This window comes from Podarcis vaucheri (genome assembly GCF_965113315.1).
Source record: "Podarcis vaucheri genome assembly, chromosome: Z".
Taxonomy (NCBI): domain Eukaryota; kingdom Metazoa; phylum Chordata; class Lepidosauria; order Squamata; family Lacertidae; genus Podarcis; species Podarcis vaucheri.
The window spans coordinates 34,952,764-34,971,444 of NC_138758.1; the positions used below are offsets into that span (position 1 = coordinate 34,952,764).

At 44.8% G+C, this 18,681-nt stretch overlaps 1 protein-coding gene across 4 annotated transcripts in view; it reads left to right on the forward strand.

Moving 5' to 3' along the window:
• Positions 1-18,681, forward strand: part of FAM163B (family with sequence similarity 163 member B) — a 50,806-nt gene that overhangs the window by 757 nt on the left and 31,368 nt on the right. The gene's annotated exons all lie outside the window — the stretch shown is intronic.

An 18,681-nucleotide genomic window follows, 5' to 3' on the forward strand; every position in this document is an offset into this window, starting at 1 on the left:
TCTCTAGAAGTGGGGGTGGTCTCTGCTCAGGTGTTGTTGCCACAATACATGCCCAATATATACCCAAACCCACACCGTTTAAAAAGGGAAAGGTATTGGATGGGTGGCGGCGGTTTGAGAAGTTGGAGAGCTAGTTTTGACCATAACAGTTGGCAAAATGCTGCCTGTTATCATTGGAAAGGAATCTTGTGTTCATTTTATTTATTTATTTGAAAACCAGCCTAGGGAAAATTCACGGATCTGACCAAGATTCAGCAAAGGACTAGGAGGAAGCTCACAAGCAAGGCATGAAAGTGACAGCCTTTTAGAGTTTGTTCCCAGCACCCAGTACTGCAAGGTACACCATCCCTGATTTTGGAGGTCCTTTTGGCTGTTGTGGCCATGACACAAAGCCGTGTTTCTCTCTAGTGTGCCTTCTCTTTATTTGGAGTGTGTGTGTTGGGGGGGAGCATCTTTGGCTCTTCAGGTGTTACCAACATCCCAGCCCTTATCATCCCTGGCCATTGGTCAGGCTGACTGGGACTGAAGGGAGCTGGGAGTCCAGTGACACCTAGAGAGGAAAAGGTTCCCCTAGCCCTGATTTAGAGCTTAGAATCACAGAGTTGGAAGGGATCTTGAGGATCATCTGGTCCACCCCCCTGCAATGCAGGAATAAACAGCTGTCCCATACAGGGATTGAACCTGCAACCTTGGTGTTATCAGCACCATGCTGTAACTAGCTGAGCTATCCCATCAAAAACATAAAATGGTCACCTAGGATCATATTGAGGATGTCTGCTAGAACTTCCAGTAGCTCCACACAATCGTGTAGAGTGCAGAACCTCCCCCTCTTCCCACAGCAACAGGAGAGATGTGCAGCACCCACTAAAGACCCTCCCCAACATTTTTAAAAAAAGAAATGTGAGGCCCACATGCCCTCCAAAAGGTGATCTTGAACCTTGCAGCAACAAACTCTGCTGCTGTCTAGGACCACTCTCCAACAGATAACTTCCCCTGTGTGGTGATTTGCATGCCATCCTACCTGCGCGGTTCCATATAGCAAGAGGGTCGTTGCATGTTTCAAATGCTAGATCTTTTACAGGAAAGGAAGTGAATTGTTTTTGGTAACATTATGACTAAGACAGCAAATAAAGCAGGTGGAGAGACTGTCTCCAGAATTCTTGGGGAGGAGCTGTGTATCCCAGTGGGTAGAGCAGCATCTGCTCTGCATGCAGGTTCAGTCCCTAATGGCATCTCCAAGTAGGGCTGGGAAAGACTCTGGACTGAAACCTTGGAGAGCTGCTGCCGGTCAGTGTCAGCAATACTGGAGTAGCTGAACCTCTGTTTCTGTTTAATTATACCAGTTCGTAAGATCCACGAGGACTGGAATATTACTTGATTTCTAGCAGAAGGCTCATAGCTCAGTGGCAGAGCACATGCCTCGCAGGCAGAAGGCCCCAGTTTCAACCCCAGGGATCTTCGCATAGGGCTGGGAAAGACTCCCTGTCTGAAACCCTGAGGAAGCACTGCCAGTCAGCGCATAGACAAACAATCTTGAGTTGCATGCACCAGTCATTCAATTGGGCATAAGGCAACATCCTACATTTTTGTCCAGTGAAATGTATCAGCGGTAAAGACGAAAAGGAAGCCTTACCTTCTCCCAAAATGCACAACTAGCTTCTGGAACTTACTGCCACTAGACTGCTGGCTTGATTGTTTTAAAAGCGGATTTGACAAATCCATCAAGGGTGAACTCTCTTGATAGCTGCTAGCTACAGGAACTCCATGGAATTGCCATGTTACAAGGAAGTGTTTGGGGAGTAGGGGCTGGAATCTTGCCACTGTGTGGTGCTTGTGAGCTTTCCAGAGGCATTGAGCCAACCACGCCTGCAAGCCATGGTCTGATCCAGCAGGGCTTCAGGTACATTAGCTTCTGATACACATAGATATTTCTTAAAAGGTAAGTTGCAGTAAAGCAAGTTTATAGTGAATACTTTCAGAGGAGATCACCAGGCCGAACTTTTCTACCTGTGCGATTGTAACAGAACTGTCAAATTCAGTTTGCATTGTTCTTGTTGAGAGTCTCTCCACTGAGAGTCAGGCTAATCATTGAGCGAGTCTTCTAGTGGAAGCTTTTGCAGGGGTTGGGCGATGCTATGTGACTTCTTCTAGACTGTTTAATTACTCCTTGATTGTAACAAAACACCCAAGTAGTTTACAAGAAATATTAGAATTATCTATAAAAACAGTTAAAACAAATATTTTAAAACATGTAAACATTTTTTTAAAAAAGTAAAAACAACAGTAAACTAAAAACAGATTAAAAAATGTCAGCAGAAATGTTTCTGGATAGGCATGTGTAAACAAAAATGTTTTAAGCGGACACCAAAAATAATACAGCAAACGTGCCTGGCAGACATCAGTAGTCGGTGCCACCAAACTAAAAGAAGAATTTCTTACAAGTGTGGAATAAGTATTATGTGACACCTGTAACACTGCCAGTTCCACAGATCGAAGTGGTCAAGTTGGAGCATGTGGGGTAAGGTAAACTGGTCCCAAGTTGCTACGGGCTTTATATACCTGTGGTAACACCTTGCACTTGACCTGGCAGATCAGCAACCAGTGTACATCTCTGAGTGTTTGGGCTCTTCTGCTGCTGTGAAGAAACATTTGTCCTTATCTGGCTGGCTGTCCTATAGTTGCCTCTTTTATCCCCAATCTGGCAGTGATGTCTCTTTGGAGCGTAAAGTCCAGGATCCCTAGGTTAGATTAATGTAAGGAGCTGTGCATGGGGATGCCTCTGAAAAGTTTGGAAACCTCAGCTGGTGCAGAATTCAGTAGCCAGGTCGCTCCCTGGAGTGAGTTGGTTTAAGAACATAACACCAATCTTAGCTCAACTGGACTGGTGGCCAGTCAAAGGGCTTAATCCAAAGTGCTGGTTTGGACCTATAAAGCCTTAATGGCTCAAGACCACAGTATCTCAAGGACTGCCTCTCCCCATATGAATCATCCCTGCAATCATCACCTGAGGCCCTTTTGGCGTGCCCCAACATGGAAACGGGCCTTTTCTGTGGTGGCTCCCCATTTGTGCAATGCTCACCCCAGGAAGGCTCATTTGGTGCTTTTGCTATATATCTTTATGTGCCTGACCAAAACTTTCCTCTTCTCTATGGCATCTTAAAAGAGTACCGGGTGGGTGGGTAATGTTTTAGTTTGTGACTATGTTATGTATTTTTTGCATTTTGATATTGTAAACTGCCTTGTGATCTTTGGATGAAGGGCAGTATAGAAGTTTATTAAAAAAAAATCCCGATGGGCACCCGTAGCCACCAAACTCTGACATAAAAAATCCTGCTCTCCGGCTTGGAGAGGTGCGGTCTTGGGAGGTGCGGTCAAGATGGTACCTTGCAGCTCTGGGCGCGGGGGCTAACCTTCATTTGGTCTGAGGTCTACATACACCCTTGGCCCACACCCAGAACTGCATACCAGGGGTGGGTATGGACACTCCGCAATCATACACATGCGCACACACATTCAGATGATGCATCCAAACACATGGGACATTGTGCAGATCAGCTGAAAAGCCGGATATCAACCCCTCCCTACGCATCAGATGACCTATCTGACAACTGGTAAAGGAGGGGAATTTTCTAACACCATTAGAGTGTTGAGCTGGGTGGAGATCCAGCCTGCTGTCTACTTTAATTGTTGTTTTTGATGCTATCAAAGTCATTGGGGCCATAAAAAAAATAAAATTACTTGATTTACCTGATCCAGTCCCTGAGCTGGGGTTTGGCCATTCCTGTGGAGAGTGATGGGTGGAGCCCAGAAGAATTTGGAGCCAATACTTTTGATCCTGGTAACCTGATGGAAATCAACTTGGCCAGTACCATCCCTGACTGCCCAGCAGTTCGTGAGGTAACCCTGATTAGTCAGTTGAAGAGCACATCCTGACTGATAAAGTACAGAAGGGCCCCTGGTATATTGGTAGGGACGGGATTCTGGGAACTGTGATAGAGTCTCCATTGGGGTATCCATTTTTCATACTTGGGTGATGATTTCAGAATGAGAATTTTCTAGAAAATATACAACCAACTTGCTTGGTACTTGTGTGCATAGTTTAACCTATGCCACACACACACACACACACACACACACACACACGGCTTCCAAGTTTGGGACAGAGCTCTCAAAACTGGGAGCGAGCCATCAAGAGGTCCAGAAAGTTTGTTGGGAGGTGTCTGATTGCAAATGGTGGTGACAGATGGGAAACTGCTCTGTAGCCTTAAACTGGTTTTTATCTGTGGTTTCTTTTTAGGGGGAAATGTAGTTCTTGTGGGAGTAGAGGTTGAAGCTAGGGATCTGAAGCAGAGAATTCTTAGCACCCACAAACTACAATTCCCAGGATTCTTTGGGGTGGGCAGCCTCAAGGGTTAAAGGGACATAAAGCTGATAAATATTTGTAGACACACACAGAAGCTAGTTGCAGGTCTTTATGCTCTGTGTGGTGCCCAAATCATAATTCTTTATTGGCATTCCACCAGCTTTTGAAGATTCACCTGTTTACGCAGACATTCCTTTGATCTCTTGACCTGACTCCCATTTTGTTAATTGCTGTGTCATTTTAATAGGATTTTTTTATTGTGTACAATTTAATTAGAGAAATTTATATTTCAGTGCTTGCAAAACTGGTATTTATACTTTGCAAACTGTGTAGAAGTCTGTTTTGGCATTAAGTGGTATATACATTTTAAAACAATGACTGAGAAATCAAACTATCACAGTTCTGTCCCAAACCAAATTAAATGGTTCTCATCACTTAAGCATATTATGTCAAGTTTCCATACTCATATGTATTGTTTTGCGTCATGGGGGAAGGTATTAAAAGCCTCTCCCCCCCTCCACCTGGTTATAGAGTAACACACACAGGTCTTCTTCTTCACACTTTTGTGGAGGGGAATACTGGAGGAAATGCATTTTTCCCCAGCTGAAACTCACCAGAACTCAATTCTGGCACCTCTCAGGGGCGTGCCATTACCATTCGAAGAGAACCAGGCAGGTGTTCGCAGTGAGTTCCAGCACCACTTTTATTTGAAGGAGCGTCTCCACCCCCATCGTTCTACTCAGACACTGAGGTCCAGCACTGAGGGCCTTCTGGCGGTTCCCTCACTGCGAGAAGCCAAGTTACAGGGAACCAGGCAGGGGGCCTTCTCGGTAGTGGCGCCTTCCCTGTGGAACACCCTCCCACCAGATGTCAAAGAGAACAACAACTACCAGGCTTTCAGAAGACATCTGAAGGCAGCCCTGTTTCGGGAAGCTTTTAATGTTTGATGTATTATAGTATTTTAATATTCTTTTGGAAGCCGCCCAGAGTGGCTGGGGAAGCCCAGCCAGATGGGCGGGGTATAAATAAATAAATAAATAAATAAATAAATAAATAAATACTATTATTATTATAGAAAAATAGCACTGAGTGGAGGTTTTGAGTTACTGACTAATTTGCACAACACCTGTTCTGATCTTTGATCAATGGGACTGTAGAATAAGCACAGTCCTTGCGATGCTTCTGAGAACAGGAGGAAGGCAGAATGGTATTTCAAACAGAGGGTATTGGGGAAAGTGTCTCCAACATGGTCTCTATTGAGTCTCCTTGGTAGACATGACTCGACCTGAGAGCTTTTACAAGTGTCAGTCAAGAATGCACTACCTGCTCTGGCCTATAGCTGTTAAGGGGAGGAGCAAGAGTGGATGACTCCTCTGTTAGGGCAAAGCAAGTCAGCTGCCTCAAGTGAGAGATGTTGGCAACCTACCCCCCACCCCACCCCACACTATTCTCCCGAGACCTCTAAGCCAGCCTGCTGCCCTCCCCTCCCCTCCCCTCCCCTCGATGTGGCCCCATTGTAAGCACTGAAGTATGATTTAGTTGTTGGTCTAGCTGTGTTCTTTGTACAGAATGAGAGAGGAGGCCACTGTCCCATTCTTTGCCTCAGCTGGCAAAATGTCATGGCCTGGCCCTGGCAATTGTGGGCACCATGTTGCCAACCCATGGATAGACAGCAACTAGTGGCTTGGCTGCAATTTATTGTTATCATTTTTATTTATTCTATTTCTGTATTTTTCTCCAAGGTGCTGAAGGTGATTGTCCCCCAGGTTCAAATTCTCTGCTCAGCTATGAAGCTTGCTGGGTGACCGTGGGTCAGTCAAATACTAACTACCTCATAGAGTTCTGGGGATTAATTCTTGAGAGGGGGGAGAACTGTGTATGCTACATTGAGCTTCTTGGAGAATAAGGTGGGATATAAATGCAATAAATTAACAAATCAAAAATATGCACTTATACACACAGTTTGCTTTAGCATATGCATTTTGGGACACATTACTTGGCTCAGGGCTTTTCTGCAGCCAGAACTCACAGGAACTCAGTTCTGAAACCTCTCAGCTGGGCACCATTGCCATTCTAAGAGAACAAGGGAAGTGTTCATGGTGAGTTCCACCACCTCTTCTTTTGTATAAAAATACCACTGCAAGATGGGGAGGAGAGTGGATTTTTAAGGAGGGCTGCGTTTCAATTTGCATGTTGTTTTGGAAAGTACAAATCAAGAATGTTTGCCTTCAAAATGCAAACTGAATGCAATTTTCTCCCTCCAACCCACCCTGTCCCCGGAGGTGCTATGAATTACACCTGTTGGTTGGGTGGAAATGATATTTTGCAACAATTCAGAGTCCTCAGAGTGTGTGGGATTAGCATGAATGCATGACACGCCCTTATGCTTGCTGGAGTGGTCCAGTAGATAATTGCATTTCCCCTTGGTCTCTAGCAATGGGGTGACTGCATACGCTTTGTAAAGACAGGTGCTTTCTGATGGTGCTAAAGTGGCTCCAGAGTTAACCACAATCACTCAAAAAGGAACCACTTTGGTGTTTTTAGTTATCTCTCTCGAACCGAGCTGAGAGTGAGTTTGACCCGGGATGTTAATTGCTGAAATAAATTAAGGCCATGCAGCTGTAATTAAAGCTTTAGCATTCCCACATGCTGGGCCTCTGAAGTAGATTCGTTAATGGGAGTGAGGAACTGGAAACAGGTCGGTGTGATCCTTTAAGTGAGGGGAGCAATTACAGGATTTCTGACACTGATTCATTATTTCATGGCTGGTTGTTTCAGACTCCAGAAATATAATTAATTTGATGCAGAAGCAAAGAGGTGAAAGAGCAATGCTGCATTTGTCTGTGTTTCCAGCACACTAACCTTAGTTTATCATGGCTCAGTACATATTGCGGTAAATACTGTTTATGCAATTGGTTTGTTTGAATAAATGCTAGGATGAAATAGATTTCGAAATTCTTGCAACTTGTTAAAGAGGGCTTGATTTGGAGGTCTTCTGCACCTGAACTGAAGCTTGTGAATAGTTTACTCCACTGTGTTAGAGAGGGCAGCCCCCGTTTTAAGCACATTTATAATGTAGAATGTCGAGAACCAGCTCGACATCAGTAAGAAAATCAGTCTCACACCAAGATGACTTGAAGAAAAAGCTTTGGCTTTTGCCATGCAATGTTTATTGTGCGCAGTGAAAATAAGATCATCCTCTCTCCTCCAGCACAGCACTTGTTCTGTCTGGTACTCAAAAGTAACAATCAAAGGAATGTAACCTTGCCTTTGCCCACAGACAAAGAGAGTGTTATGCTACGTGAGCCAATCATTTAGTCTAGCATGAGGTGTTCACATGCTCATCATGCTCTTAACAATATCTCGTGCTGTAAAATCACTCTGCAATAATAAGAACTCTGCTCATGCTCTTATGTACAAGCAATCATTTTCCCACAGTAGAAGGGTGAGCTTTGTCTACCTTCAGAGACAGAGGAATACCCTTTGAGTATTTTTGCATAAGTCTGCTTCTTGACTGGACAGAGGTGAGTCAGGCCAGGGGCTCATTAGGGATGCAGGAAGTCTCCTTTGCAGGCAGATTGCACTCCTAAGTCTCTGTGCTGGGAGTAACTGAAGGATCCAGCATACCTAATGCAGAGACCGAGCACAATTATTAACCTGTCCCAAGTAGAGCCTGGTTGGATGGGGTGACAACTGGGGCAGTTACTCAGGCAGAGATACAGTGGGCAACTCCTTCTTCCAAATCAGGAGCTGGTAAGTTACACCGTCATGGTAGGGAGACTGATTAGGAAAATGCAAGGCTGGAACAGGACAGAGAAATGGTAGTACCGATGGTTACAGTGCTAATGAGCTACTGGCACATGGTGAAGTCTCAGAGGCTGTTTCAGTTTGTTGTGGTTAGGGCAGTCAGTCTAGATGATGTTCTGAATTCCTTCCAATTCCTGAGGTCCTGTACCAAGTGAGGGTTAGAATTAAAGAGAGCCGATTACTGAACTGGTCAGAAAGGTTTCTTTGCAAGACAGTGACTTTACCTGGCCTCAAGAGTTCTCATCAGCATCCCAAAAGAATGAGTTAGGTTGCAACTAGGTGATTTATGCCCTCCAGGAGAACAATAGCAAAAATGATGTGTGAGAGCTGAGCTGGAAGCAGGTTGGAAGCTGGAGACACAGAGACCTGTGCTGGATCTGTGCTGGATCCAAAGCTGCGACTAATGGAGAAGCAAGATCTGTCAGAGTGTTAATGCTGCGAGCCCTTCCATTGTATGCCCAGGTTGTATATATGTGTAAATAAAACCATATATCCTAATGGCCCCATAGCCTCTTTTGACCTTCATTCCAAGAGAATCAAACCCTGAGTACCTGGAACCCCTGGAGTCCCACTGCTCATAGATTGGAGTGGCTATCTTGTCTCTTTATGTTGTTTTTATATTGATTGCCATTGTTTTATTGCTGGTCATAACTTTATCTTGTATGAATTTTATGAAAGTTATAGAAAAACACACAAAGCATGCATGAGAAAACATGGCATACGGTAACTGCAAATAGATACAAAATAGAGAATCTCCATATGATGGTTGTTTGGACTAGCATTCCTCCATTTATTTCTAAGGATGTATTCCTTGGACTACTCCTTGACTATTTGATTCTAAGGCAGCTGGAAAACTGAACCTAAGAGCAGCCTTTTCCAAAAGTGAGAAAATCTAGAACCAGTGTGTTGTAGTAGTTTAAAGTGTTGGATTAGGAACCAGGAGATCAGGGTTCAACTCCCCATTCAGTCAGAAAGCTCACTGGGTGACCTTGGGGCAGTCAGTGCCTCTCAGACTAAATTACCTCACAGGGTTATTTTGTGAATAAATTAAAAGCCATGCTCAGAAGGGCTATGTGTGAGCATGTGGGGAGTTTTTGTCTTATTTTCATATTACTGTAAGTCCTTGGAATGACTTCCTCCTCTGTAGCCCCAGAAAAGAATGATCAAATAGTGAGAGCATAGAATCATAGAGCTGTTGGAAGGGACGCAGAGGGCCATTTAGTTCAAGCCCCTGCAATAAAGAATCTTAACTAAAGCATCCATGATGGCCATTCAACTTCTGCTTAGAAACCTCCAGTGAAGGAGAGCCTGCCTTTGTCAAACAGCTCTTACTATCAGAAACTTACCTTGTCCAGCCCACATTTTACCATTTCTCCACAAGTACAGTGGTACTTCGGGTTACATATGCTTCAGGTTACAGACTCCGCTAACCCAGAAATAGTACCTCAGGTACTATTTGCTTCAGGATGAGAACAGAAATCGAGCGGCAGCGGCACTGCAGCAGCGAGTGGCCCCATTAGCTAAAGTCGTACCTCAAGTTAAGAACAGTTTCAGGTTGAGAACAGACCTCCAGAACGAATTAAGTTCTTTACCCGAGGTACCACTGTATATCATAGAATACTTTGTCAAAAGCCTTATTGAAATCAAGATACACTACGTCCACAGTATTCCCCTGATCCACCAAACGTGTAACTATCAAAAAAGAAAAAAGAAAAGAAAGAAATGAGATGCAGAATTTGTTTTCGAGAAAGCCATGCTGGGTCCTTGTATTCACAGCATCCTTTTCTAAGTGCTCACAGATTGACTGTTTAATTATGATACCAGGATCTCTTCTGGTATCGATGTCAAGCTCACAGGTTGGTAGTTACCTGAGTCTTCTCCCCCCCCCCAATTTTTGAGGGTGAGGACAACATTTGCCTGCCTCCAGTTTGTAGGGACCTCACCTGTTCTCCAAGAATTATCAAAGATTATAGACAAGGACTCTGAGATTACATCCACAGTTTCCTTTGGTAACCTTGCAGCTGATCAAGCCCTGGAGATTTGAATTCATTGAATTCAATGAAATTGTGGCAATGGAGTAATATCAGAGTAGTTGAAATCTCCCATGACTGCTATATCTCTCCTTCTAGAAAGTTTGGCAATCTGCTGTAGAAAGGCATCATCCAATTCCTCAGTCTGGCAACTCCACTTCTTTTTCCACCCATGGGAAGTTTGCAAATATTCTCGAACCCCCTTGGAATCTCACCTGTGGAAGCACCTTTGCTGTCAATATCATTGGTTACTAGTTCCAGGTGTAACTCCAGGTGCGAGTTGTTCCTATGATACATGGCCATGGGACATTTTTCAGCTATGGGGTGGGGGTCTTTCACATTCAGATTAAATTGGGATAGACAGCAATGTTCTGATCACATTTCATAAGCTGCTGGGAGTTGGTTGTGTTTAGAATTTCTCCCCCCCCCCAAAAAAAAAATGCTGGCAATTTCCTCAAATGTGTTAATTTTTTCCCCATTCTACCACCTGCTTCTTTTAATTCTGGGGCTGCTGTGATCTATTTTTGGCTACTTGAATCCAAGCTGGCAACAATCTCTCTCTTTCTCTTTCTCTCTCCAGATGGAATCAAAACCTCTTGCTTGCTGGGAGTCCTTGTTTTTCTTTGAACAGTTGTTAAATTTAGGTGTTTTGATTTCAAGGTTCTCTCAAGTTCTGATTCCCAAAAGGTGTGAGGTGTTTTGGTTTTTTAAGCACATGATCTTCTTTTCTTTTAACAAGTACATTAAGGGTATATTTCTTCAAAATCAGTGACCATTTGTTTGTCTTTTGCATTAAGCAAAGAACAGGGGTGGGGAATAAATTTGGTTCACATCATCATAGAATCATAGAGTTGGAAGGGACATCAAGGGTCACACACACACACACACACACACACACACACACTCTTCAGGAATCACAGATAAAGAATCTATCACAGGTGACCAACCAATCTCTGTTTCAAAACCTCCAGTGAAGGAGAGTCCACAACCTTGCGAGGGAGTCCATTGCACTGTCAAACAGCTCTTACAGTTAGAAAGTTTTTTCCTAATGTTTAATTTGAATTTCTTTTCTTGCAATTCCGATCCATTGGTTGGGATCCTACCCTTTGGAACAGCAGGATACAAGCTTGCTGCACCTCCCATGTGACAGTCCTTTAGATAAATGAAGATGGCTATCATATCACATCTCAGTCTTCTCTTGTCCAGGCTAAACATACCGAACTCCAGGGCTTTTTTTTTTCTGCTGGAACTCATCAAAATTCAGGTGGGCGCCATTGCCATTATAAGAGAACATGGGAGGTGCTAGTGGTGACTTTCAGCACCTCTTTTTCTAGAAAAATAGCACTGCCCAACTCCTTCAGTTGTTCCTCATAAGGCTTAGTTTGCAGTCCCTTAATCATCTTTGTCACCCTCCTCTGCACACCATCCAGCTTATTGATATCCTTCTTAAATCCCAGTGCCCAGAATGGAACACAGAACTCCAGGTAGAGCCTGACCAAGGTAGAATAGGTTGACAATATTTTTTTCTGTTGATGCGGACACTACACTTCTGCTGGTGCAGCCTAGAAATGCATTAGCGGCTTCTTCTTCTTCTTCTTCTTCTTCTTCTTCTTCTTCTTCTTCTTCTTCTTCTTCCTGCTTCTTCTTGGGGCAGAGGTCATTCTAGTGGCATGACTAGTGCGGTTGCACTGGGTGCTGCACTGCAGGGAGAGCCAAAACAATGCTGTAGAATGGAGCACGAGAGGTGGAGAGCACCAAATTTTAGCACTGCGCAGGGCACCACGGAAATTTGAGAGCCCAAAGTCCGCCACTGCTAGGGTCCCCCATCCAATGTTTCTGCATCTATTTCAATGCCAACCCATCACACCTGCACTTCTCAAACCAGCATGCAAACTGAACATGCAAGCTGTCCTTCAAAATCTTCACTTCTCTCACTCGTGATGCAGGTTACCAGCCAGAAAATGCAGACAAAGGTGGCTGTGTACAAAGGTACCCGTTCGTAGTGTGAAGAAGTAATTTTTCTCAATCCAGAATCATTCATGCTCATCCTTAGCATGCTGCTTTCAGTCTAGATAGAGTCTAGATCGTGCCATCCACAAGGGTTGGTGTGGTTCCTTTGTATACATTTGAAAACCCTCCCCTTTATTAGGTTAGCCGTGTCTTTCACTCCCTGCATATATGTTCCATGTGAATGCAGTAGGAAGTGTTGATTGCCACTCTGGGGGAACACCCACCCACAATGTCATGGGGCAGGTTTGGACATGCCCCCCCCCTACTGCTGGGACCACCTCCATCCATTTTCAAATGAACACACTGTAAAGTAGTGCTGAATCAATCTGCACTGACCTTTTTATATTTTGGGAATGAAAGTAGTTGATGAAAAGGTGTTTTTCAGTGGCATAAAATCTGCAACAGGTCCAGATTGTGTGTGGACTAAGTGGGAAAAGCCCTGAGTTCAGTGTGCATTAAATGTTATTTAAAGATAATGTTGTGAGTATGCAGCCCATGTGTTTATTGTGGAGAAATAACATATGGAAATGCATTTTGTTGGAGAAAACTGCTTTCAGAGCTGTGTTGTTAGGCAAAATTGTGTATGGTAATGCATATTGCTATGACTGTCAGTTCATTTCAACTGAATACTGAATTTTAAAATTGTAGTAAGTGAAAGGAAGGTAATAATAATAATAATAATAATAATAATAATAATAATATGCATTGAAATATCTCAGAGTTTTCATGTGGACTTAAAAAACACACACAAAACCCCTTCACAAACTGATGCAGAGATTGGGAAAATGGAAAGCTGAAAGTGGCAGATTCAACCATTCCAGGTTGAAGAATGGCATGATCAGAGTTCAATGACACATTTGGGCCTAGCAAAAACACTGAAGGAGGGTGTGCCCCAACTTCAGGGGCCAAGGTCCCTTCCTCCCCCCTTTCACAATAAAATATTTGAGGGGGCTAGTCCCCTCAGTTGATAGGCATTGCCATTCAAATGGTATCCGTGCACCATGTTATTTGATCAATTATGCGTGGCTGGTCTTACTCCCCCACCCCAATATTTTATTCAAGTTGGCACCTCTGAGGGTGTGAAACGGAGCCTGTGTTGGGTGTGGCTTAAGGAGAGTTCTGAGGTCCAGGCAGAGATCTCTGGTTCACATCCAGGTTCTCTTCACAAATTTGTTGTGAAGTTAATGGGAAGATGATGGGGAGGAGATCTATGCATGTTACATTGAGCTCTTTGGAGGAAAGGGTGGGCTATAGATGCAACCAATGTTACACATTAGAGATTCTCCATCCCTGTGCCACGGGACACGGGTGGTGCTGTGGGTTAAACCACTGAGCCTAGGGCTTGCCAATCAGAACGTCGGCGGTTCAAATCCCCATGACGGGGTGAGCTCCCATTGCTCAGTCCCTGCTCCTGCCAACCTAGCAGTTTGAAAGCACGTCAAAGTGCAAGTAGATAAATAGGTACCGCTCCAGCGGGAAGGTAAACGGCGTTTCTGTGCGCTGCTCTGGTTCACCAGAAGCGGCTTAGTCATGCTGGCCACATGACCTGGAAGCTGTACACCGGCTCCCTCGGCCAATAATGCGAGATGAACGCCGCAACCCCAGAGTCGGCCACGACTGGACCTAATGGTCAGGAGTCCCTTTACCTTTACTTATCCCTGTGCCACAGTTCTAGCTCTTGAGGTGCTTGTTCGTGTGGTGACCTAGCCTGACCTCTGTCCCTGCCTTTCTGATCAGCCCTGGCAACTAGCCTGTTTCAGGTTTCCTACTCCTGAGTCATCTCCATCTGCTCGTCACAGCTTGTCCATGATACAACCAGGCCAATGCCAGGTCTGAATGCTCTGCGTAACAATGAAGTCAAATCGTGTGTCGTGCATTGTGTGCTATGCAGAGCTTCTGTTGGCTTTAGCTATTTCCAGTTGTGAGCAACAGCTGTGAAAAAGGAAAATTCCATGCTACAGAACGCAGCACATGGGCTTCCTCCATGGGATGGAGTCTTTTCTGCCAACACCCAAGAGAGTCGTCTGTAGGGAAGGAGGCAGTCTTTCAGATATTTGAGCCTGAGTCAGTTAGGGCTTTAAATACATGAGCACCTTGAATCAGGCCCAGATATGAACTGGCAACCAGCGCAGCTTTTTTCTTTTTTTTTTTGAAACGAGGTATATGATATATAACGTTGCACCATACTTCTCTAACCCTCCCGTCACCCAGAAATGGCTGGGGGGGGGTGTGTGACACAAGATGGAGCTTTGAACTTGAAATGCAGAATATGGTCCTGGAAAAGATGCGCCAGCTCTTACCCCAATACTTAACTATGCTTGATGTTGCGACGCAGCACTCCTTTGCGCTTCCTCCCATGAGACCTTTCCTTTGAATGATGGTGGAGCAGCTGAGCCAGGATTTGAACCTGAAATGTAAAATAGGGTTCTGAATCCATCTGCTACATTTCATTCCATTGCCTGTGGTTCAAGGGAGCTAGTGAAGGTAAAGGTAAAGGGACCCCTGGCCATTAGGTCCAGTCGTGACCGACTCTGGGGTTGCAGCGCTCATCTCGCTTTATTGGCCGAGGGAGCCGGCATACAGCTTCCGGGTCATGTGGACAGCATGACTAAGCCGCTTCTGGCAAACCAGAGCAGCGCACGGAAACGCCGTTTCCCTTCCCGCTGGAGCGGTACCTATTTATCTGCTTGCACTTTGACGTGCTTTTGAACTGCTAGGTTGGCAGGAGCAGGGACCGAGCAACGGGAGCTCACCCTGTCGTGGGGATTCGAACCGCTGACCTTCTGATCGGCAAGTTCTAGGCTCAGTGGTTTAACCCACAGCAAACAGGCAGCAACAGCCAATTAAACCAAAGATCTCTTGGCAAAGTCTTGCCTCTTCTTTCTCTTCTCACCTTGTGGGGTGGGGAGAGAGAGAGAGAGAGAGAGAGAGAGAAGTGGGATAATTGTGAGAGCTTCTGGATATGCCTGCAGGTTTCCAAACAAACGTCTCCCTGCCTCCCTTCTGTTTTGTTCAGAATACTTCAGTCAAATTAGCTCAGTTGGGGAAGAGGGAATCATTACTGTTATCATCCTCCCGAAAACCCATCTCACTTGCCATTACACAGGTTGAGTAGGGACCTCTCTCTCTCTCAAAACAGCTTCAAGCTGTATCTATGGAAACCACCTGCAGTTTTTTGGGTGTGGGAATCGCTTCTCACGAAATAACTGCACTAGAAAAAGCGGGGGGGGGGAGTTGCTGTTGCACTTGGGTCCTGCTTGCAGACCTCCTGTCAGGGCATCTGGCTGGCCATTATGAGGACAGGAGGCTGGACTAGATGGACCCCATTTTGCCTGATCCAACAAGGTTCTTCTCATGTTCTACCTCCGCTGCCAGAGGCGATATGCCTCTAAATACCAGTTCCTGGGAATCACAGGAAGGGAGAGTCTCTTTTGCTCAGGTTCTGCTTGCGGGCCTTTCACAGGCATCTGATCCAGCAGAGCTCTTCTTATGCAGTCTATTTCGATATCAGAAGCTCCATGGCCAGGAACAGTCTACCTCTGAATCTCAGATAATGAGGAACAACAACTTGAGAGTATTATTGCACTCATGTCCTGCTTGTGCGCTTCCCTCTTCTTGGCCACTGTGAGGACAGGATGCTGGACTAGATGGGCACCTTTGGCCTGATCCAGCAACCAGGCTCCCTCTTTTGTATTCTTTTTTGGGACACACACACACACACACACACACACACGTCAGGAGCAAAACCTTAGCAGGGGAATAAATTGATGTTCTTAAAAGCTTTAAGTCTTCCCTCAAAACTTTAAAACAACAACAGAAGGAGCGACTATTATTTGTGGAGTGGCAGGAGGTGTCGAGAGAAAAATGAATAAACCTACACTGGGCCAGTGGTTCTCAAGCTTTTTTCCTCTGGGGCACGTTTTCAGAATAAAAACTTGCTCGTGCCACACTGATAAGACATACACTGGAAAACAAAAAGAAACATCTCCTAGCAGTGCTTGATTTATAACATAGAACACAAGTACTTTGTAGTATGATCATGGGAATAGAGAAAATGTAAAACAATGCAGCTACTTAAGAACATGAATCATTCCTAAAATACAATTATAAACAACCCTTAAGTATGTATACAGATTCAGTGAGAGGTGTGAGCTTGCTTTTGCCGGGTAATCTCATTTATATTGGGTCTAATTTGAAACAAACAAACTCTCATTTCCTCATCAACACAAATAAGCTTTTCTCTTTACTGATCTTTCATATTTGTCAGAGTTCAAAGTCCACAATGCTCTTGAAAAGAGGCATGAATGCTGTTTCTGGATATATATATATATATATACAATACACACACAGTTAAATCCAGTCAAAGGCGACTATGGGGTTGTGGCGCTCATCTTGCTTTCAGGCTGAGGGAGCCGGCGTTTGTCCAAAGACAGCTTTCCAGGTCATGTGGCTGGCATGACTAAACCGCTTTTGGTACAACGGGACACCATAAAGGAAGCCAGAGTGCACGGAAATATCAGTTACCTTCCTGCCGCAGTGGTACTTATTTATCTACTTGTGTTGGTATGCTTTCGTACTGCTAGGTTCTTGCTCCAACCCACTTTCCCCTTTGGCCTCACTCACTGGCCTATGGAAGCTTGTCTGGAAGAGAATGCAGCCCTTAGGGTGAAAACATCACCTGACTATGTTATGCCTTTAGGACTGTATCCAACTATGTTCTACTCCAAGTATACCCATAGAAAAGCATACCCCCAAGTATTCCGATTTTCCAGGGACAGCCCAGAATTACGAAAGCCATCCAGACTTCTGCCAGTGCCACTGAGCTCAGGGAAGATGAGTTTCCACTTGTCCCAAGCAATGGTGGTGGCAGCAGCGGTAGCAGCTGCAAGGGAGCATCTTGTTGCCACTCCATGGCCTCTCCATGGCTGCCACTGTGGGCAAGGAGAAGGAGAGGCTGCTGCCACCAAGACCCAGCCCTGAGTGACACACCAGCTCTGGGGTGCAGGGAAAGGGCAGAGCCACCCTGGGTGGGAGGAAGCAGGATGTGGAGCGGAGGACAAGGAAGATATAGATAGATAGATAGATAGATAGATAGATAGATAGATAGATAGATAGATAGAGATAGACAGACATTTGTGTGTCCATGTCTAATTTTTCCCCTTTCTAAAATCTATTTATTGGTGTGTTTTCCAAAGAATAAAATAAAATCAGGATTAAGGGGTTTTCGCAGGACTGTGGAGGGCATGTGTGCTGTGTTGCTGTTGTGTTGGTGGGGCTCTGTAGGGGGTAGGGGTGTGTGCATGGGTGTGCAAAAACTGGGTGTCCAGGAGAGTGAATTGAGGGTGGGGAGTAAGAAATGTCCCTGTTTTCATCTGAGGAATGTTGCAGTCTTAGAGCCATGCCCATAATTTTCAACAGGTCTTGCTCTCCATAGCACTGGACACTATTCTTAACTTTAAGCTTTTCTTGTTGGGCGGCATATACGTATTTTAAGGACATAAACGAGTGTACTGCACCCACGTTATATTTTTCCTGCAGACTCTCAAAACGTAGGTGTCTCTCCCCCCACCCCCCGTTCCTGCTTGACTCTTCATGCCGTTCCACCCCCTCCCCTCTCCCTCTCCCCTTTGTTCCTCTCTCCCAGTGTACTTTGAATAATTAAGGTTTTATGCGCTCCCTGCCTGCTCTCCTGCAGATTACATTGTGAGGGAGTCCCAGCAGACAGCTGAATTGCTCTCTCCCCATGTTGCCTAGATGCGAAAATGGAGAATTGCAAAATAAAAAATAATGCAAGTTGCCATTAAATCTCATTAGTTCTGCATTTTCTGCCTCCTTGGAGGGGGCGGGGCTTTGGGTGTTCCATACATTTCTTTTGTGATATTCTGCAGGGCTAGCAGGACCAGGTACCTATTAGCAGGGCCGAATAGGATTAAGAACGTGAATCCTTTTCACCTCCATATTTTCTTTCACATTTTTAGCTACAATCGCTGTAGCTTATCTGTTGCTGGAAATGCAGCATCTTTGGATGCTAATGTCTATAGCGATTTTAATGTTAATTCCAGGAGTGATTAAACAGTGCTTTCTTTCCCCCTCTGTTTTTTTTTTTTTTTGCGGGGGGGGGAGAATATATTCCACCCCCTCGCCACCATCCAAATACAACCAGGCCTATCTTTATTTTAAAGAGCGTAGGCAGATTATGCATGCGGTGTGGATTAACGCCTGAAATATGGAAATAATTCCCTGATACTTATGCAATGGATGATTGTTTGGATTGCCAGGGGTGGGGGAGGAGAGAAAGGAATTAAATTCCTCAGCTAGAGTTTTAATACCCCACCTCGGTGCTAAAAAAATTCAGCGTTTATATTGCAGCAGTATGGGCAGAAGCTTGATGATGCCAGTTTGGAACCTGTGAGTTCCCAAAAGGAGGCTGGTGAATTCAAGAGTCCAGCGGGTATCCCAGGCTCCTCCCAT